Here is a 21,429-nt window from a genome sequence, read left to right as displayed (position 1 = left end):
ACTGGTGAGGACCCCCACTGGCCAACTCCAGGGCCCTTTTCAGTCTTCACGGCCCTGCCCACGACTGATGGTGCCTCCCTTCTTTCTTCCCACTCTCCTGTGCTTCCCTGACCATGTCTGCCCAGCCCTCTATGGCTTCTCTGTTTTGGGCTAACTATAGTTTTCCCCATGGTTCTGCCCGCTTAATGCCTTGCTTCTCCCTGGGCAATGCCACCCATCTGGCATCAACTTTCACCCTCACATGAGTGGTTCCTAGACTGACCTTTCCACCCTGGCCTTTCTCCCAAGCTCCAGAGTCGACCTTCCTGTGGCTGCCAAATGTCCCCTCTGAAGGTCCTCAGACTCCCCTAAATGTCACATTCTTTTGTGACCCCTGTGTTACTTAGGGCATCCACAGCACCCTCCCACAGCACTCTCTGGGCCACCCTTGATTTTAATCCTTCCCTCATGTCCAGTCCGGTGGCCAGACCCAGTCAGCATTAGCATAAAGGCTCAGCCTCCCTCCTCCTCCTCACCTCCCCAGGCTCCCAACTTTGGTTCAGGCTCCTCATCCATAGCCCCTTGCCCCCTACCCTGCTCTCTAGCCTCACATTCTCCTTCACTGACCCCAGAGTGAAGCTGACAGTGACTGCCATTTACAGAGTGGCTTCTGCATGCCAGAGGCTGAGGGAGGCTCTGCTTATCCCTCAACAACCCCATGAGGTAGGTATTATCATGCCTGTTTTACAAATGAGGAGACTGAGGCTCAAAGAGGTAAAATAACATCACGCTTAAGCTCACACAGCTAATGGGGAGTGGCAGATTCGAGATTAGAACTGGGCCTGTCTGACTCTGAAGGTGCCACATCATGCTGTCTTTTGGATTTGAGCATGACTCTCTCTGGATTAAAATTTTTTATTGGCTTCCAGTGCCTATTTAAGATAACGTATTCATGACTACAGCCTCCCGCATGCCACCTGGCTGGCTCTGAGCCGGCCTCCCTGGGGTCTGAGTTGGCCTCTCTGGGGTCTGGTCTAAGTGAATACCCAGGTGTTGGGTCCCACTGAGGGATCTTATGGTCTTCATCATTTTTTGAACAGCTGATGCACATTCTTGGCTTCCAACTTTTGCATATATGTTCCCTGGATCCAGAATGGTCTACCACCCGCTTTTCCATTAATCCAAACCTCACTCTCCAAGATCTAGCCCTCATGCCAACTTCTCTGTGACGTTCTCTCCAAATCTCCTGCTCCAAATTCCAACCCTCTTCCTCTGCCAGCCCATCACACGTGGCTCACTCTTTAACTCCATACCTTGACCCTCCACCCGCTACCTTAGGGTGGGTTTTGCCAGCTTGCCTCCCCAACTAGGCCCTGAGCTCCTCAGGAACAGGACCTCCCCAGTCCCCAGCACAGAACAGGCCACCACCAAGCCTCGTTCCATGACTGAGAAAGCAGTGGGACTATGGAATGACACTGGGAGTGAGGAATCTTAGAGTGACGCCTGCCTTTCAAAGCAGAGACTGGCCAACAAGATGGTAGAAATAGCTTATGCCAAGTGCATCCTTGCTGAGGGCCAGACACATGTGACACGTTATAGGCATCAAACCAGCAAATCCACATCTGAACCCTGGGAAGGGGTTGCTATTGGTATCCCCTTTCACAGATGAGCAAATGGAGGCTTTTGCAAGGTTAAAGAGGTTGCACGGGGTCACATAATTGTTGGATTGGAGCCCAGGTAGGCTGCATTCAGAGCCCCTGCTCTGGATCACAGTGTTTCACGGTGGCAGCTCAGGCAGTGGAACACACTGGAGGATGTGGGTCGAGGGTGGGGAGATGTCCTAGTCCTCTGGGCTGCCCTGGCCAGGCCCATGTCTTCTCTCACACCCAGTGCTGGGTCCCACTGAGGATCCTTATGGTCCAGACTTTGTTCTTTTCTCCTTTGCCTCTTCTTCTCCATGTGTCCCTGAAACCTGGAGGTCAGGGTCAGGACACTCCGAATCTGCCAGGAGGCAGCCCTGGGCCCAGTCCCAGGGACCAGGTGGGGTGTGTGGAGGCACATGCCACCGCCTACCCCAAACTCATCCTCTGTGTCAGTCATCCTGGCCCCAGAGCTACCCCACTGGCAGCCCCAAGCCCCAGACCCTGGAACCCTATGCCCTGTGGGCATGCTGATTAGTGACCATCCCAGCCAATGTGTGACCATGGGGGGCCCGACTAGCTCTGCAGCTCTTTCCCTGACTTGGCATGGCTGTCCCCGGCCACTGCGGAGAGGAACAGAATCCACCCGGCACCTTGAACAGATGGTGCCACTTCTAAAAATAACGCTGCACCACACTCCCCAGCGCAGCCGAGTCCCCGCGACAGAAGGGGGTGCGGGTGGGGGTGGGGGCCGCTAGCTGTGCTCACCAGCCATCTGTGCAGGGACAGATGCGAATGCAGCCTCCCAGGGGACACAGGCCCAGGGGACCCCAGCCTTGCTGAAGCTGTGCAGAGCCACGGGACTGATGCTGAGGCTCCAAGCCCCCAAAATAAAAGCAAGCCAGTACACGGTAGGGTACAGCTTGGCTCCCTCTATTCCCACAGTCTATGGCCCCCATAGCAGCCCCATCTTCATACCATGGCATGACCAAGATCCCTACCTGGAATGCCCTCTCCTCTCTTCTCTGCCTGTTACCACCTTCTCCATCTCAGGATCCCTAGATCTGCAACCCCCAGTGCCATCTTCTCTTTCTTGGGAGTTTCCTTCACCCCTCAGAAGCCTATATCCCCTATGGAATTTATTTTTTTATTTTTTAGACAGAGTAGTGCAGTGGCATGATCTCAGCTCACTGCAACCTCGGCCTCCTGGGTTCAAGCTAGTCTTCTGTCTCAGCCACCCGAGTAGCTGAGATTACAGTTGCCTGCCACCACGCCTGGCTAATTTTTGTATTTTTAGTAGAGATGGGGTTTCACCATATTGGCCAGGCTGGTCTTGAACTCTTGACCTTGTGATCTGCCTGTCTTTGCCTCCCAAAGTGCTGGGATCACTCAGAGCCACAGAGCCTGGCCCCCGCCGACGCCCCATGGATTCTTAAACCACTTAAGTCAGCTCTCTGGCCTCAGTTGTCATTTCTCTGAAATGGAGACAATTGCTGTCTCTCCTTCCCAGGGTTGTTGGGAAGAAAATGTGAGTTAATGCAGGGCACAGGGCTCAGCACAGAGCCTGTGCAGCGAGAGACACTAGAATCTGGGATGACAGTGATTTCTAGATGGGGAAATGGAGGCCCTGAGGTGGAAGGCTCTGGCACAAGGCCACGGAGCAGGTGCTGGCAGAGCTGGGCTCAGGCCCAAGGCTGATCAGAGGCCTCACCTTACTAAGCCTGCCACCCACCTCTACTCCAGGGATGGATGCTTCAGGAATGTGTCCCACCTTCATCCTTGGGCCGCATTTTCCCTGAGTGCCAAGCCCTTCTCCAATCTTGGGCTGGCCTGGGTAGGCCTAAGGGATCCCATGAAGATACCCAGTCCTCATGACTTGCCAAGAATCAGCCCCAGGTCTCCTTTCCCCTGAACCCTGATATGACTCCTTCAGTTTCTCAAACAGGTTCAAGTCCTTCCCAGATCCCTCAGCCAGAATGTTTAAGAGCTCAAGTGCCAAAGTGCTTCCAAGGCCCCAGGAGAATCCAAACCTCAGATGCTGCAGGTATTCATGTCCAGCAGCCTCTCCCTACCCCCAGCAATGGCCCCACCAAGCTCTGCTCCCTTCTGCTTTCTCAGCCTTGCAGTTGCCTCCTTCCTCTGAAGTCCTGGGTCTGATGACAGGCAACCTGTCAGAGAAGGGGTGGGAGGTGCAGTCTGCTTCCCTCTTCCCCAGTGGGGCACAGCCCTAGCTCCTCCAGCACCATCCTTCTGCATTTAAAAATTCCCCTGAGTCCCAGGCCTCACGTCATGCTGCCTCTAGGATCTGTTCTCTGTGAGACATGATACAGGGGAGTTTAGGTTTTGGGTTTAAGATGCAGTTGGAGCCTAGGTTCAAATCTCCAAGTCAAAGGCTCTTTCTCTAGCCCACCATACTTACTCCCTGGCCTTGTTGATATTTTAGTCCTAAGACCTCCTGCTTTGTAACATTCAAATCAGGGTCTTCACTACCTCTGACTCCTTGTTATAAGGGACTGACAAGGCCAGAGCTTCCATCTCTGTTTCTCTCTCTAGGTTTGGGCCTGCTACGAAATGGGTGCTAAGTTAGCGGGCGCAGGTGTGTGCATCTCTAGTGGCTGACCCAGACCCTGATGGCACCAGGCCTGCACTGAGTTGGTCCCTAACCATACCCTTCACTGTGCCGGTACCCCAGGAAGAGGCCCCGACTCCCCAAACCTGCTTGAATCCAGAGACCAGGAGGGACCTCAAAGGTCAACATCCTTGCGATGCCTCAGCCCTTCACGGCATCTCTGTTAAGTCCGGCTTGTGCCTGCATGCCCCTCTTGACAGGGAAATTACTCTCTCCATCCATGACAGTCTTTGTCAATGCTGGTGGTCACAAAGCTTTTTAGGTTGAGCTGAAATTTTCTTCCTGCTAACAATTTTTGTTGTTTTACATTTACTGGGTGAGTTACAACCTGCTATCAGTGCAGCACAGAATAGCCCTGCTCCCTGTTGTCCACTGAAGTTCATGTCTACATGTGAATGCATAGATATGTGTCTGTACAGGCTAGGATGTGTGTGGTTGTGTATAAGCTTGCCTGCACACGTCTGAGTGGGGTGAGTGTTGAGGTGTGCAGAAAGTGTGTGCATCTCGGAAATAAGACTATGTCTACACTATGTATGTGTGGTGGGTGTGAGGAAGTGATTAGGGTGAACAGTTTTACTACTCAGAGGGTCTTAGTGTTTCGGTTTGCAAGGCGGATGGGTAGCAACAAAGGGGGCACCCGTGAAGACTTCAGAAGAGAATAAAAGGCTAACCTGTAGCAGAAACCTCTCACTGCCTCTGGAGCTATCTGCAGGGTGGCCCCTGACCCCCAAACCATGCCAACAGATGACTTTAGCTTTCAGGAAGATCTGCCATTCAGGTTTACCCTGAACCCAATGGCAGAGACAACACAATGGAATTATATGAGTGTTCATAAGATGCTTTTCAGCTTTAAGCTCAAAAGGATCAATTGACCATTTCCGTTTCACAAGTAAGGAAACTAAGGCTAGAGAAATCAGGGGCCTGTATTGGGTCCCAGAGATAGCGACATTTCCAGGGGGTGAGTGTGCAGCTTCCAAACATGTGCAGACCATGCAGCCCCATGGCTGGTCACCTGCACCATGGGTGGATGGGCACTAGGCAAGCCTGGTAATGAGGTCTGCCATTAGCTGTTCCTGCTCCACCTTCTTTCCTCTTTGGCCTCAGTTTCCCCACCTGAAAACTAAAGAGAGTGGGCTAGATGGCTTCTAAGAAACTTTCACATGCTGACTTGTGATAAGTCTTTGACACTGAATTGGGGACCTCTCTGGCTCATGAGAACCACAGCCTCTACTCTGATGGGCATGTCTGTGTTTGTGGATCAGACAGAGTAATATTCCGGCCACTGAAACATCTACGTGGGGAAACAATCTTGTTTTAATAATAAAAAACCAACTCAGAGCTGGCTTGTGGACCATTGGTTATACCTTAGCACAGACTATCCCCTGCCTTCTGCTTCTCTGCTTGGTGGATTCCTATTCACCTTTCAGAGCCCCACTCCAGGGGTCCCTTCCTGAGAAAATCCTATGCTAACCCCACTCTCCAGGCAGAGTCAGCTAATCCCTCCATGGGGCTTGACCGTTCATGCCCTTTAGGGTCCATCCATCTTTGAGTTCCCAGCACACCTGGCAGACACTGTTGGCACATAACAAAAGCTAGCTGAGTGGGCATGTGGAAAAGTGGCCGTGGAAACCCATGGCTGGACCCCAGAAACTAGGAAGGAACAAGATTTCCTGGGTCAGGAGGCATCCACTCCTACACTTATGTTTGGATACAAAGGCAGAGAACATGCTTGGGCACCTGCTGTGTACCCAGCCTCAGCCTCTAGGTAGGCAACAAGTTGTGACTGAACCAGAGGAAACAAGGTAACATTTTTGGCAGGGAGATGGTCAAAGTCGTAATGGCACTGGAGTAGCTGCGGCAGTCACAGAGATGAGCATGAGAGCAGCAAAGTTTTATAACCACCCTCTGCTGCCCCTCATCTCCACCTTCCCCTGCCCTGGCAGTACCACCATAATCCCGCCCTCCCCTGATCCCAGGTAGGTACCCTTATTTAAGCCAAGGTTCAGGGAGGTGGGATGACTGGCCAAGGTCACACAGCCAGGGAACGGCCTGACCAGGATTTGCATTAGGACCTGAGTCCCAAGGCTGTGCACATTACCTCAGCACTCAATAGACTCCCAGATCTGGAAGCAGCACTAACAGGGCTGCCCCTTGGTGGCGATGCCAGGGAAGTGAGAGGCTGGGTTCTGGGGGAGACGGAAAGACAGGACCACCCTGCTCCCTTCCTCTCCATCCAGTGTCCACGTGAGTTATGGGACAGACAGGAGGACGCCTTTAGGGTACCTCCAGCTTCAGCATCCACTAAGGGAACCCCTGGTGGGAGGCTTCTCCCTTATGCGGCTGACAGGTGCGAGGCCAGGGCCCTTAGTGGGGCATGGTGCGGGTGCCATGGCTGGCCCAGCGGGCTGGGTGTGAGGGGTGGGAAGCAGATGGCAGCCCCTTCCTGTGTTTGGAAGAAGTCAAGGATGAAATTCTGGCACCATCAGCCTGGTCGCATCACCTGCTGTTAGGAACGGCCCTGGGCCAGAGGGCTGGCGGCCACCCAATGTTGATTTGCTGACGCATGGCAGGCCCCACAGAGGAGCAGCCCAGCCCATCCCTCTCCCAAAGCACTGTTATCTTGTTATAAATAATTACTGTTATTTGAGGGAGTTCATCACAGTGCAGCCACCTTTGTCTCGTCTGTAACCCTGGAGAGTGGGAGCAAGGTGCCCATTTTACACTGAATTGGGGACCAGGGAAGGGGGCCTCTCTGGCTCATGAGAACCTCAGCCTCTACTCTGATGGGCATGTCTGTGTCTTTGGATCAGACAGAGTAATGTTCAAGGGGACTGGGGCTCCAAGGGGACAAGGGACCTGCTTGACACAGGTCACTCAGACAGTGCTGGGACCAGGGTGAGGCCAGTGAGGCGTTGAGGGAGTAAAATGAAAGGCAGGTCTCGTCTTGGGTTCCTATCAGTGCCAAGTCCCGCTCCCTCTGCCATCTGTCTGCCTTGCCATTTAAGTCTGCCTGACGTAGTCATGGGCCCACTTGCTCCACTCCACCCCAAAACAAAGGGCAGAGACTGCAAACTGACAAACAGATTTCAAACACACTTTGGTAATTTTGTGGATGATGCAGCCATTAAGGAGCCTGAGGAATGCCTAGAGTTATAAAAGGTGTTCAAAGCTAACATCTCCACACGCTCTGAGCAGTGATGAATTTCAGGGGAAATCGTTCATTTCTCATTTCCATTATCTAGCAAACTTTTGCTGTGGATCTACTGCGATGTGTAATGCAGTGTGGATGGAGAGGAACCAGACACAGCCCTCGTCCTCAGAAAGCCTGGTACTGCTCCCTCCTAACTTGGCATGGGGCCCCGCACATGATAACAACTGAATAAAGTTAATGATGATAAGCTAACATTTGTGGAGCATTTTCTATGTGCCAAGCCCTGCAAGAGGCACTTTCTACACGTCATCTCATCCGATCCACATCACAGATCCATGAGGCAGGTATTCTTATTATCCCCATTTTACAGAAAAGAAAACTAAGGCAAGTGACTTGCCCACGGCCACTCAGAACACAGCAGAGCTGGGAGGGAAACTCAATACAGCGTTTGTTGGGTGAAGGAATGAAAATATGAGAGGTCATGCAGGGAGGCCAGGTAAACATAAGGGTGATATGATTTGTTAAGTGTGGCCCAAGGCTCATGCAAAGAGCCCTGGAAGTGCCAGAAGCCAGCGTCAGGCCCCCCAAGGGGGTCAGGGAGTTCTCCATGCTTTTGGGCACACTTAGGCTGCAGACTTCCAGGAAGAGGGTGATGGTGACAGCAGCTGTATCAGTTAGCAGTGCAAGGAGGCTCCAGTTTCTGTCTCTCTCTGAGCCTGACCACGTGCTCCATCTACAAAAATATCCCAGGCCAGCGGCCCCTTTCACCCTGAGAAAGTGGGTTTCAAGACAGGCTAGACTTGAACAGTTATGAGAAGAGGGGCAGTCCCTCCTGGGCTAGCCAGGCAAGAATATGCCCTGAGCCCTCGTGCTCCCTCAAGCCTTTGGGGAGGGGGCTGCCAATGTTTACCCTGACACCCAAGCCTCCAGCTCAAGCCTTGGTTGCCTGGCAACCACGCAGGATGTCACTCACGTCAAGCTCAGGTTTCAGGAGCCCAGGCCCAGGTGAGGGTGTCAGTGTATAATAATAGAATGTCCCAGCCCCATGGGGACTGCTTAAGACAGGCAGATCTCAGACCTGGGCAGAGTCTGAGTGGTCCTGTGGTCATTTTCCAGATGGCAAAACAGACCTGGGAGGGAAAAGGAATCACTTGAAGTGACCCAGGGAGTTATCAATGAAGGCAGGGCCATCTCTGATGAGGAGGTTAAAATAGAAATAGCAGTTCAGGGCTAGGTATGGTGGCTCACACCTGTAATCCCAGCACTTTGGGAGGTTGAGGGGGGCGGATCACCAGGTCAGGAGATCAAGACCATCCTGGCCAACATGCTGAAACCCCGTCTCTACTAAAAATACAAAAATTAGCTGGGCGTGGTGGCACAGGCCTATAGTCCCAGCTACTTGCGAGGTTGAGGCAGAAGAACCGCTTGAAACCTAGAGGCGGAGGTTGCAGTGAGCCAAGATCGTGCCACTGCACTCCAACCTGGAGACACAGCGAGACTCTGTCTCAAAAAAAAAAAAAAAAAAGGGAAATAGCAGTTTAGAAAGTGACAACAATGACAAGTACAGCTGCCACCTTCAGGGCCCAGGCTATGCACCTTCTCCCACTGTTGCCCACCTCACCCCAAAACAACAGAGGTGTAGGTGTTGTGTTCATGCCCATTACACAGAGGGGAAACTGAGGCTCAGAGAGATTGAGCAACCTACTTAAGATCACCCAGCTGGTGAATGACAAGAGGTCAGATCTGAACCCAGGCCAATGTGACTCTAAAGTGAGCTTCACCCTGATGCTATGCTGTCCCCAAAGACTAATGAGTTAAGTTCAGGACTGAGGGACCTGCCTCCCAGCTGGTTGACTTTGATCTCCTCAGTAACACTGGGGCAGGGGGTGAGGAGTACGCTGGGCTGAGAGGGTTAAATGGTGGTCCCACCATAAGCTAAGCAGTAGGTGGGGATGAAGGATTTCCTGTCTCTCTGACTTCAAGGCCTGGCCCTGACCCACTGTGCCAAGTTCACTGGTAGAGTCCTGGGGCCATGCCCCTCTGCCAGCCCTCAGGGCATCTTTGCCTCAGCTTCCTCCAGCATGGTGAGATTTCCAGGGGACAGCACCCCACTTCCCAGCTCCCAAGAAAGTCAGCAAGCCCCAGGATAGAGCAGTGACCTTTGATTCCAGGCCACTGGACCTGTCACTCAGTCCCCCACCCCCACGTCTCGTAACCTGAGAGGGACATGCAGGTTGCCATGGTGACAGCACATCAGATACTGACCTGGGACCCACTGACAGCATGGGGACGACAGGCCTTGCCTCAGAGCGATGGCTGGAGGGGTGGAGAACAGGGGGCCTGGGGGGCCCTGCGACGGCCCCGGTTGTTCTCTGGGCCAGGCCAGGAACAAACTGCTATTTATAATTCTGCTGAATGGGCCCAATAACCCGATCCGCAGTCCGACCTGCCCAGTCCAACCTGCCCGGGAAGTCCAGCAGCCACACGCAGCAGGGAACCCACTCAGGAGCCTCCTCCCTGCCCCCAGCACAGCGCCTCCGGCACCCAGATGTGAGGGTGGGGGTGAAGGCCAGGGTACAGGACCTCCTCTCCCTGCCATTAGCCTCAGCACACACCCCTCTGGTCCAATCCTACCCTCTTTCCTGTGTTCCAGGCCATGGAAGGCTACAGCTTAGACTTTGGTTTTAAAGGGGATTCAGGAAACTCATGTGTGTGCATGTGTGTGCACGTGCATGTGTGCATGTGTGTGCGTGTGCATGCACGTGCATGTGTGTGTGTGTGTGTGTGTGTATGTTCTAGGAAGCCTCTTACTGGAGGGAGTTGGATAGAGGGATGGTAGGGGAGGAGGAGAAAGAGAAAGGGGAGAAAGATGCAGTAAGGCAGAGAAGAACTTGAGAGGCTAGGAGTGGGAGGGGAGGAGGAAAGGAGGTGGAAGAGGAAGAGGGGAGAGAAACAGAGGCTGACTTCAAAAGAGAAACCGATATTACCATAAAAAATGATAGGCAAGAAAGGTGATGATATGTTAATTAGCGTGACTTAATCATGCCACATTGTGTGTGTGTGTATCAAAGCATCATGTCTCCCATAAACATATACAATTATGATTCATTAATTAAAAACATAATATGTATTTTTTAAAAAAGAGATACATTAAGACCTAAGAAGAGAAGGAGAGGGAGGAACTCAGAAACAGAGGAAGACACAGAGGAACTGAAGCCAAGACACAGAGACTGAAACAGGCAGATGGGAGCCAGGCAGAGGCCCGGAGGCAGGAGGGAGGGCAGTGGCCCAGCTCTGACCCTGCCCTCTTGCCACCTGCTGGTCTTTGGTCAAGCTGCTGGTTCAGAAGCCCAAATGCAAAGATGAGTCGGGTCTCAGGAGAGCCCAGTGCCCGTGTCCCAGGGTAGAGAGGGCCTGTGTCTGTCGCACCTGCACTGACTGCTCAGCCCTCTTAGGGGGGCACTGTGGGGCAGGGCAAGGACAGCTCCAAGGTTGCGGGAACCTGGCCTGAAATTGCGTAGCTCTCGAGGCTTGCGGAGCTGTTCGCCCTCGGATTCGGGTTATTTTTCGAGCTGAGCAGCCAAAACACACCCCTCTTCTCTTGTTCACGGGCCAGTGGCTGCTGACTCAAAACATTCTCTTAAGGAAATTGTCTCCCCAAAATCCAATGTCACTTCTGGGAGGCCTCCCCTGATTCTCCCAGAATTAACTCTTGCCTGGTTTCTACCTTCAGTGCAGTGGATCCCGGGGAACCACAGACAGGTAAACATCCCCCACCAGACTCTGAGCAGGGGCTGGTTCAGGTTCCCTGGGTATCCACAGCATCAGGGGCAATGTCTGGCACACGTAAGTTGCTTAAGTGACAACCGTACCGTAGCAGTGTTGACTAATGTTTATTACACAAGAACTTGATGTGCACCACCTCACTTATCATCTCAGTAGCCCCAGTTGTAGGCATCTTCAGCAGGTTCCATTTTACAAGAAGAAACTGAGGACCCATGTTGGTAAGTTGCTGAACTAAGACCTGACCCAAGGTGGTCTGATTTCAGAGCCCATTTACATGACCACCAGGCATACAGCCTCGCCTGCTCTAATGATCATCTCCCTGTCTGTGTCTCTGCTCAAGAACCTTCTGTGGCTCCTCAGTGCCCTTAAGATTAAATCCAAACATCTGGCCTGATTGATGCTGGTTCCTTTCCTCTGTTTACCTGGTCCTTTCAGGTCTCACTCTCTCTTCCCCAATCTCCTACTTCTAGGTCCCTTTCTCTTATTTTCTGATTTGTTCACTCCACAGTTATTTAACGAGCACCTATCATGTGCCAAGCATACTGTACCTGCTCCTGCACTTGCTTCTGTTAGGGAAGACAGACTATGAAAAGTACTCTGAACAGCAGGCCAGGTACAGTGGCTCATGCCTGTAATCCCAGCACTTTGGGAGGCAGAGGCGGGTGAATCACTTGAGGCCAGGAGTTTGAGATCAGCCTGGCCAACATAGTGAAATCCCATCTCTATTAAAAATACAAAAATTAGCTGTGTGCAGTGGTGCACACCTGTAATCCCAGCTACTCAAGAGGCTGTGGCATGATAATCACTTGAACCCAGGAGGCAGAGGTTGCAGTGAGCTGAGATCGAGCCACTGCACTCCAGCCTGGGTGACAGAATGAGGCTCTGTCTCAAAAAAAAAAAAAAAAATGCTATGAAGAGAATAAGGCATTGTGACTGAGACTGTCCAGGAATTTTGCCTGGGGGAGGTGCAAAGAGCTGGGGCAGTATGTTCCAGGCAGAGGGAACAGCATTGGCAAAGACCCTGGAGGAGGGAAGGAGCAAGACATGCTTTTAGTAACCGAAGGCCAGCATGGCCAGAGCTTGTGATGAGAGAGAATGAGGCAAGGCAAGTTCAGAGAAGCTCAGGGGCCAGATCATGCCAGGCTTTGAAGCCACCAGTGGGAACTTGGATTTTATTCCAGGTGGTGAGAGACGCCTCTAAAGAATTGTAGGTGGTAGATTAACATACTTTTTCACGGATCCGACATGCATTGGAGAATGGACTGGCAGGGTGGGATTGAGAGCAGGGAGGAAGTGAGGCAGCCACGGTGTCATCCAGTCGGGTGGGGACAGGTCCCGCCTGCAGGGGTGGCAGTGGTGTTGGAGAGGTGTGTGTGGGTGGGAGTTAGAAAGTGGAACCAGCAGGCTGATAACCTGAGCTGCGCCTTTAGAAGAGGGCCAGTGGATGGTGGCACCATTTACTGCAGTGGGTCGGGGAAGGGAGCAGGCTTTTGGGGGTGGGTGGAGAAGGTTGGTCGGGCATGATGAAGAATCCTGTTTTGGACTTGTTAACTTTGAGATGCTTGTGAGACATCCAAGTAGAGATGCCAAGTGGGCAGTTGGATGCATGAGCTGGGAGCTCAGAAGAGAGGCCCTGACTACAGATATAAATATGGAAATCAGCAGCTTAAAGATGGTATTTAAAGCCATGGGATGGGATGAGATCATCGAGGGACAGAGCTCAGGCAGAGAAGGCAAGAGGCTCAGAGCCCAGCCCCAGCATTAGAGGTCAGGTAGAGGAGGAGTCTGGAGTGACGCGGCCACACTGGCAGACTTGACTAGGTGGCTTCCTTGCTCAAAAGGAAGGAGAAGGGCTCCCGCTGCCCTCAGAACAAGGTTCAAAATCCTTAGCCTGACACACACGTCCTGCCTGCTTCTTCAGGCTCACATCCTTCCACTCGATCCTTGTAACCAATCTTCCCTCCTGCCACCATAAGCACCTTGCAAGGTTCCACACCTTCAGGCTTTTGCCTAGGCAGTTCCCCTGCCAGAAATGCCCTCCCATGGGCAAAGGCAAATGTTCTTCTAAAGTGCTGGCCGGTGAAGCTTTCTCTAACCTCCTGGGCAGACCTGGCAACACCTGCCTCTGTTTCCATGGCCTTCTGGACACACTATACTATCACTGTCTTTCTGGGAGCCCCCTGTGGTGGGGAGCGGACCTACCTCTGTGTCCCAGGACCAGCATGTCCGTGGCTCATGGTGAACCCTCACATATTCAGTGTCTCCATGTCACCACCCCATGTCTGAAACATATCATCAGAGCTTGGGTGGGCTGAGAATGTCCGAATTGACCACTTCCAGTTTGAGCCTAGGCTTCTGCACTGAACAGACTCAGAGGAAGGATGGTTAAGAGAGGGAGGAGGTGAGCAGGCGCCAGCACGAGGGGTGGCCACACTGAACATTTGCTGAGCCTCCCACCTGCCACTGCAGGAGGAGGAGGAAAGAATGAAAAGACAAAAGCAGCAAAAAGAGCAATCAAGTTCATCTTTTTTCACTACTGCTCTGCGCTCATGACAATAGAGTTTATTGTGAAGAAAATAAAGTAGTGAATGGAGAAGTGGGAGACTTGGCCTGCAGGGGTCATGTCAGAGCTCTCCCACCCTCTGGGCCTCTTGTTTAATGTCACCACCTGCGGGCTCCTGCAGAAAGCCTCTCTGGCTGGGGAACAGGCAAGGGGAGAGGGACAACTGGATGATTTATTGAGCACCTACTATGTGTTGGGCACCACGCATTTGGTCATGGGCACAGATTGGGGTTAGGCAGACATGTGCTCTGATTCCAGCTCTACTACTTGCCACATGGCCTCGGACAGGTCACCGCCTTGCTCTAGGGCTCATCTCTTCATCTTTGAGATGAGGGATTATTACATGTGCCTGCCTAGGCTTTTATAAGCCTAATCGTATTAGAGGAGTACCGCTGTTCCCATTTTATAGACAGGGAAACAGACTCAGAAAGAAAGGCTCGGAGGGGAGAGCCAGGGTGGACAGAGCTGATGTCTAAGTGCCTTTCTGCTGCCAAAGCCAAAGGCCTCTTCCCCATGTGGAATGCCTTGTGCCTTCTCCCGCTTGGCTCTGCAGTCGACTGATTCTGGGCCTTGAGTTGGATGCTGGGGACTTGAAGGTGATTCAGACAAATGCTCTGTCTTCCAGGGGCTGCTGCTCTGGTCAGGTGGTCAAGGTCTTCGACCATTACTTTATAACCCCCTCCTCCCACTCGGAGCAGCCAGGGGTAGGGGCATGGGGATTCCATACTGCACAGGAGAAGGTGAGTTTGAGAATTCCTGGCTCATAGGTCCAATAACTCCTTTAGGGACCAGGCAGGAAGCATGAGTTACCCTGCAAAGCAAGTTTCTCCATCTGCAAAATCCTTGTACTCATATCAGCTGCAGAAGATAAGCAGCTGGTGAAGTCAGGAAGCATTTGTGGGGCCTTGGCATTCTGACATGTTGCCCCAGATCAGGCCATCTTTAGCTGAAGCCATGGAGAGCTTCAGAGGGGGCCACGAACCTACCAATATTCTTTGTAAAAGGTTGTATTTTTCTGGGGAGGAAGCCTTTGGCTCTCACTAGCTTCTCAAAGGAATCCCTGAAGCCCTTGCCCCACAAGGACTCAAAATCAAGGCCTAGTAGGACCAAGTCAACTCCCTGCTTTCCAATAAAGGCCATGTAGAAATAACACCAAGGTGACAAATCAGAAAGCACAGAACAATGGGTGTGTGGGGATGGTTAGAGAGAGCAAGGGTCAAGGCTGGGCCCCATGCTTGGAGATCCCCAGTAAGGTAAGGCACTAGAGAATCACCCCTCACTGTGAGTCTCTGCAGCTTTTCTGTGGCTGCCTGGCACAGGGCCCCGTAGTCACCAACTCCCCTCCATGCCAGCTTGGTGGGAGGGAGAAAGGATGTGGATGGTATTCTTTCCCAAGCAAATGCAAAGCTAATTATTCCAGACACCAAGTTCCTTTAAGCGTAACTGATCAGCCTCTAGTTTAGAGAAAACTAAATTTCTTCTGCCTCCTCCATTAGCCCTGGGGAAGGGGGTGAAGGTGACAGAGCTGGGCAGAGAGCTGCTAACACAGATGAGCCCTAAGCCTGGCCAGAGGGAAGCAGGTGGAGGGTCTGTGCCACACTCTGGGGGTGCTGCGTCTCAGCAGAGAAGGCACCTGGGGAAACACTCAGGGGCTCATCTGCTTGGGCATCTGCAACTAGAGCATTCTAGAAGCCACTCAGAGTCACTTAGTCTACTAGCCTGGTGGGTCATACGAAGGGTGACCTGAGACAGGCCCAAAATGCAGATTTTTGGCTTACAGTGTTGGCTGAAAGAAGCAGCCTCATGTGCGGCTTCTTCTAGGCCAGGCCTCACCATGCAGCAGACACCAGTGTCCTGTCTGGCCTCTCCTGATAGTTGTCCCCACATAGCTGTCCCCACACTTCAGCCTCAACAGATCTCAAGCCCCATGTTTCAGTTTTTCCTGTTACGAGTGGTGTTTTTTTATGTTTTCGCTGAAAAATCATTCCCTACTTCTATGTGAGGAAGATGCTCTCCTGTCTTTGCTTCTGGAAGGTTCATAGCTGTAGCTTTTACATGTAGGTCTATGAGCATTCTCAATTTAATTTTTTCAACTCCATTTCTCTTTTTTTTGTGGTTAAATCTACATAACATAGAATTTACCATTCTAACCATTTTTAAGTGCACAGTTCAGTGGCATTAAGTACATCCTCATTGTTGCACAACCATTTCCACAATCCGCCTCAGAACGTTTTCCTCTTCCCAAACTGAAGTTCTGTCCTCATCCAGCACAATTCTCCCTTTCCTTCCCCATCCCCTGGCACGTGCAGCATTCCATTTTCCATTTCTATGAGTTTGACCACTCTAGTGACTTCATGTAAGTGGAATCATAATAGTATTTGTCCCTTTATGGCTGGCTTATTTCACTCAGCAACATGTCCTCAAGGTTCATCCATGTTGTAGCATGGCTCAGAGCTTCTTTCCTTTTTATGGCTGAGTAATATTGCATTGTATGAATAGACTACATTTGATTTATCAATCCACCCACTTGTGAGCACTTGAATTGTTCCCACATTTTAGTTATTCCAAAGAACGCTGTCATGAGCATGGGTGGACAAATATCTGAGTCCTTGCTTTCAATTCTTTTGGGTGTATACCCAGTAGTGGAATTGCTGGATCGTCAAGTAATTTTACATTTGCTTTTTTGAGGAACCACTGTATGCTTTTCCACTACTTCTGGCAGCTGCACCATTTTACAATCCTATGAGAATGCAAGAGTGTTCTAACTTCCCCATGTCTGGCCAATACCTATTTTCTGTTTTTTGGTGATAGCCATCCTAACGGGTGTGAACAGGCATTTTCCTGTGGTTTGATTTACATTTCTCTAATGACTAGTGGTGTTGAGTATCTTTTCATGTGCTTATTGGTCATTTGTGCATCTTCTCTGGAGAAATATCTAGTCAAGTCCTTTGCCCATCTTTGAACTGGGTTGTTTGTCTTTTCGTTGTTGAGTTGTAGGAGTTCTCTATATATTCTGAACATTAATCTTTATCAGATATGTAATTTGCAGATACTTCCTCTCCTTACATGGGTTGTATTTTTACTCTGTATATTATCTTTTGATGTATAAAAGTTTTTAATTTTGATGAAGTCCAGTTTATCTACTTTTTCTTTTGTTGTGTGTGCTTTTGGTGCCACATTCAGTGTCATGAAACTTTCCCCTATGTTTTCTTCTGTCTCCATTAAATTTTGTGTGTGGTGTGAGGTAGGGATTTAGACTCAACATATCTGAAATTCAACCTCTAAGCTTCCTCATCCAACCCCCTGCTCCCCTGGGATTTGCTATTGCCACCAAAGGTCTCATCTTCTCTCCTGGTGGTCAGCATAGAATCCAGGATCCACCTCTGCCTCTTTCTTCTCCATCATCAAAGTCGTATTCATTTTGCCTCCTTCCTACATTTCTTGAAACCCATCAATTCCCTGCCCAGCCCCTGCCCTCATCCTAGTTCTTCTCATCTCTTGCCTGGTGACTACTGTGGCCTGGCTGATATGGTTTGGCTCTGTGCCCCCACCCAAATCTCATCTTGAATTGTAATCCCTATGTGTTGAGGGAGGGACCTGGTAGCAGGTGACTGGATCATGGGGGTGATTTTGTCCATGCTGTTCTCATGATAGTGAGGGAGTTCTCCCAAGATCTGATGGTTTAAAAGTGGCACTTCCCCCTTTGGGTGTGCGCTCTCTCTCTCTCTCTCTCTCTCTTTCTCTCCTGCCATCATGTAAGACGTGCCTTGCTTCCCCTTTGCCTTCCACCACAATTGCAAGTTTCCTGCAGCCTCCACAGCCATGAGGAACTGTGAGTCAATTAAACCTCTTTTTTAAAAAAAATTATCCAGTTTCAGATAGTTCTTCATATCAGTGTCAAAATGTATGAATACACCTCCTGCCACTTGGAAAAGCAGTGCCGGTCGCATCACTACGTTCTCCTCCCCACCTTGCTTTTGGGATAAAAAAAAAAAACACTCCTGCATGTGATCTTCAAAGTGCTGGGTGGCCTGGCCCTGCTCCTCCAGCTCCCCAGAACCCCATTCTCTCATTTCCTCTGTTTGTCCCCTGCCACATGGCCTTTGTCTATTCTGTTCCTTCTGCCTAGAATGCTGTTCCCTCCCTATCATCACCTAGTAAACTCCTACTTATCTTCCTGCTCTCAGCTTAATTCCAACTTCTCTGGGAGGCCTTTCCTGATTTACTTATGAAACCACACTCATCCTGGTTGTATTTTAAATGTGTTTGTGTGACTGTTGAATTGTTTGATTTTAGATCACTGACTAGATAAGAAGCCTTATCATCACTCTAGGCTTGGACTCTGCGATAATTTAAAAATAAACAGTTACAGCTATTAGGCATATTATATATTTACTTACTGTCTGTCTCCTTTCACTAAGGCCTGTGTCTATTTTTTCATCACTGCTGTATGCCTGGAGTCTAGCAGTGTCTACCACATAGTAGGTTATCTGTAAGTAGTTCAAGGAGGGAAGGAAGAGAGGGAGGGAGGAAAGACTAATTTGCTTGGAGTAAAAAGACTAATTCTGGCTGGGCGTGGTGGCTCACGCCTGTAATCTCATCACTTTAGGAGGCCAAGGTGATTGCTTGAGCCTAGGAATTTGAGATCAGCCTGGGCAACATGGTAAAACTTTGTCTCTACAAAAAATATAAAAATTAGCCAGGCATGGTGGTGCATGCCTGTAGTCCCAGCTACTTGGGAGGCTGAAGTGGGAGGACTGCTTAAGCCCAAGGAGTTTCAGGCTGCAGTGAGCCATGATTGTGCCATTGCACTCCAGAGCCTGGGTGACAGAGTGAGACCCTGTCTCACTAATTCCTTCCCAAGGTGAGGGCTCTCAGATCCCTTGGAACTATAATGTTCTGTGCATGATCTCCAGAGGGAAGGGTGGCGTTCATTTTCTGTGAATTTTGGGTTTTCTGAGGACATTATGTAAAAAATATGCAGGCAGGCCCTTTCTCAGGCTTAGTTCCTCATCAGTAAAATGAGGCTAACAACACTGACTGGCAGGTTGCTGGATTAGAAGAGGTGATTCGTCTGAAAATGTTGAGCCCCAAATTGGTGCTCCAAAAATGACCTTGACTTTGATCCCAGCCACACTCCCAAATACAGCCAAACCCTCCCATGGTATCTGGGCCTCAGTCTTCTCTCCATCAGCTGCCAGATCTGGGCAGAGACATATTCCCAGAATGGTACAGGGAGACCTGAGTGTCTCTTCTGAAGCACATAGGCTTTCAGAACTGCCCCGTACCTATGTGCTCTGGGAGGTGTCCTCAGCTATACCTGGATCTGGACATGCCTAAACTCTGTCTGATTTCTGGCCAGAGCAGAAACCTTGGAAAAGAGATCACATCTCACATGCCTAGATATCTACAACTAGATACATTCTAGAAGTGGCCCAAAGTCATTTAGTTTAACGTGGTGTGTCAGAAGGCGGGTAACCCCCATATGGGCCTGCTGTGCCCAACAAGCCTAGACTCTGGGCAATTCTTCCCCTCATGTGGCTTCAGGAAGTCTCTCTGGTGGGCAGATACCCCTTAGCTGCCCTTGGTACCCAGAACCAAGTAAAGGCCAGGCCAGGTCCTTTGAAGCTACATTCTTCTCAGGGAATCTTTGGCTGGCCTGGATGCAGGACGAGGGGAAGGTGGGGAAATGACCACAGCTGAAGCAGAAGGTCGTTCAGCTCGGGGCCTCCTGATGCCTGCTGGAGGGGAGATGGTGAGAAGATGATGGACTTGGGAGGAACCTAGCAGAAAATCTGAACAAGCTTGGGGTCTAGGCTGGGGCTAGGGGTGCTGACAAAAGCTTGGCAGGGTCTTGGGCCTGTAGGAACTGGCATATGGGAGGAGTCCTATCCAGTGCCCATGTGGCCTACTGCACCAGCCTCCTCACCAAGCCCTTGAAGGCCCCTCTACACTACAACCCATTCTCTACATGGCAACCAGAATGATCTTCCTAAAACATAAATTGGATCACATCACTGCCCTGCTTAAAACCTCCCACTGGCTTCCAGTATATGCAGAACTAAAGTCCTCAGTGGGGTCTGCAAGACCAGGGCCAGAGGGCCCTGTCACCCCCACCTCTTTATCTCACACACTATCTGCTCCTCCCACAGCAGCAGTCCATCCCACATACCACCTTGTCTCAGAGCAGGGCCTCTCTTTTTGTTCAGTTACACACTGGCAGGAGGTCTGCCTGGGGCTGCCAGGACTTTCTTGAGAATGAAGATAACACAGAGGCAAGCAGAGCTGGGAAACGGAAAGACCTCATTTGAGCACCAGGATCCAGCCATACCTGAAGCCAACAGTCGCACTTTTTTTCTGTTAGGTGAGCCAATGAATCTTTTGCTATAAGCTAGCTTGAGTTGGTATTCATACCACTTGCTTCTAAAAGGAGTCCCAACGAATCCAACTGGCTGATCCTCCCTCACCCGACCCCGTCTCTTTTTCTGTTTCTGCAGCACATCAGTATATTCCACCTCAGGGCTTCTGCCTCCACTGCTTCCTCTGCCTGGAGTGCTCTTCCCCAAGATGTCTGCATGTTTCAGTCCCTCACCTTAGGCAGTGCCTGCTCAAATGGCACCTCCTCAGAGAGGCCCACCCTGAACACCCCATCAAAAACAAGATGGCATGTCATCACGCTTTTCCCGCTGACTCTGCTATATTTTATTTTTTTGAGACAGAGTCTCACTCTGTCACCCAGGCTGGAGTGCAATGGCACTATCTCTGCTCAGTGCAACCTCCATGTCCCAGGTTTAAGCGATTCTCCTGCCTCAGCCTCCTGAGTAGCTGGGATTACAGGTACCTACCACCACGCCCAGTTAATTTTTGTATTTTCAGTAGAGACGGGGTTTCACCATGTTGGCCAGGCTAGTCTCAAACTCTTGACCTCAGGTGATCCACCCGCCTTGGCCTCCCAAAGTGCAGGGATTACAGGAGTGAGCCACCACACCTGGCCTCTGCTATATTTTAAAAAATAACACTTACACCCACTATGTATATTACATACTTACAAACTGTCAATGTCCCCCCACTAAACTGTACATCCATGAAGGCAGAGATTGTGTTAGGATGACCAACTGTCCTGGTTTGCCTCAGACTGTGGGGTGTCCTGGGATGTGGGACTTTCGGTGCTAAAAGTGGGAATGTCCCAGACAAACCTGGGCATGTTAGTCCCCCTAGGCTGCTTTCATTGGCTATAAAATCCCACTGCCCAGCTCAGTGCTGGTGCTTAATGTGTAGTTGAGTGTGTGAGTGAGCGCAGGCCCTGGGCCGGGCGAGGCCTGCAGCATTTACGTGCACTGTCTCATTGCATCCTCATAGCCAGACTGGGGGTAGGCTCTACTGTTGCCTGTTGCCCCCATTTTACTAAGAAGCCTGAAGCGTCAGCTGCTTGCCAGGCCACACAGTGAGGGCAGCAGGGTGGCCAGCACTGGCACCCAGCTCTGCCACACTCCAGAGGCCATGCCCTAACTGCTCTCCACAGAACACCTCTCTGTAACTGCCTGCTCCACTCAGCCAACTGATCCTGGGCTCCTGCTGCCTCAACTGCCACCTTTGGGCTGGGAGAAGCCCACCCCTCCCTGTCTCACCTGGTGGGTAAGCATTGGCTTAGGGCAGCCCTTTCCTGGCCAGGCTGATGGTG

At 51.0% G+C, this 21,429-nt stretch overlaps 1 protein-coding gene across 14 annotated transcripts in view; it reads right to left on the bottom strand.

The window, feature by feature from the left end:
* ATP2B2 (ATPase plasma membrane Ca2+ transporting 2) overlaps window positions 1-21,429 on the bottom strand; it is a 392,052-nt gene that overhangs the window by 140,844 nt on the left and 229,779 nt on the right. The window contains exon 1 of one of the 14 annotated variants that reach the window (XM_021675476.2): window positions 9,665-9,758. The exons of the other annotated variants lie outside the window; for them this stretch is intronic. The gene's annotated coding sequence lies outside the window, so the exon portion shown is untranslated. Of the gene's footprint in view, window positions 1-9,664; window positions 9,759-21,429 lie in introns of those variants that run through there. 14 annotated transcript variants of the gene reach the window in all.

The sequence above is a fragment of the Aotus nancymaae genome, unplaced genomic scaffold (assembly GCF_030222135.1).
Source record: "Aotus nancymaae isolate 86718 unplaced genomic scaffold, 86718_ANA_hifiasm-v0.15.2.pri h1tg000046l, whole genome shotgun sequence".
Classification (NCBI taxonomy): domain Eukaryota; kingdom Metazoa; phylum Chordata; class Mammalia; order Primates; family Aotidae; genus Aotus; species Aotus nancymaae.
The sequence above is the reverse complement of the archived record's forward strand: the minus strand, read 5'-3'. Positions and strand labels throughout refer to the sequence as shown.